The following is a 1072-nucleotide window of genomic DNA, read 5'->3' as shown; positions in this document are numbered from 1 at the left end:
TCTCTCTCTCTCTCTCTCTCTCTCTCTCTCTCTCTCTCTCTCTCATTTCTACTTATACCTCCCCTGGGCTCTGCAAAGCCCAAGGTGTCTTTGTCCAGGTCACCCCCAACTCAGTCCCACCTGGCTCTCTCATCCCCAGCCGTGTCTCCCAGCCTCCCACTACCTTATGTGTCCACTCCCTTCTGTTTTTTGCATGGCTATGCAGTTATGGAAGAAAAAAAAAAAGGAAACCCCAGCAGTCCCTAAAGCTAGTCCCCAGAGGGCAAGATAGAAAAACAATGAAAAGGACAGGCCACAGATGTTAGAGCAGAGTGTGTGCAGGAACTGTGGCTTCCACCTCTGCGGGGTGGCGACTTCAGTAGGTGAGCTACCTGGAGTCTGGGAACATTCTCAGGGGCTCCTGGGAGACTCCAGTCTTCAAGACTGCACTTGGAATCTGAAACACAGGCTCCCCTTTGCTGTCCCTGGCTGCTGCTGCGCATCTGTTTTCTATAGATTTTTTTTTTTTTTTTTTTTTTTAGCTCCAGAAACCCTGTCCCACTTCCTTATTCATTTCAGTGTAATAACACTCTGGTTAAGTCACCTGGGCAGTTCTTATGGCCATTTTTCAGAAGAGGAAAACAGGTAAAAAAAAAATTTTTTTTTACTTGCCCGGGGTGTCTTGAAGGGGAACCAGCCTGCAGGCTCGTTCCCAGCCCAAGTGCTCTTTCTTCAGGCTCAGCCTGCCCTCAGAAGCAAAGCCCCTGCAGGCAGCACCCCAACATTGTGTAGGCAGCTGGGGTCTAATCCAGAATCAAAAGCTCCAGCCTGAGCCACTGCCAGGGCTCCGCCTCTGGTACTCTTTACCCCAGAGACTGCGGCTCTAAATGAACCCTTGTCTCTGTTCACAAGCAGGGAAGAAGTCCTTGGGACCAAGGTAAGCAGGACTGAGTCTCATGGACTAAAAGCCAGGAGTTGGAACTCTTGAGAGTTCAGGGACTGGGCAGAGCAGCCCAGACAGCTGACAGGACGTTATCCCTGGCCTAGAAGCCAGGGTACATGCATCCCAAGTTGCTAGAATAACTTCCACTGC

The sequence above is a fragment of the Grammomys surdaster genome, unplaced genomic scaffold (assembly GCF_004785775.1).
Source record: "Grammomys surdaster isolate TR1022 unplaced genomic scaffold, NIH_TR_1.0 946, whole genome shotgun sequence".
Taxonomy (NCBI): domain Eukaryota; kingdom Metazoa; phylum Chordata; class Mammalia; order Rodentia; family Muridae; genus Grammomys; species Grammomys surdaster.
This window is presented reverse-complemented; position numbering follows the sequence as displayed.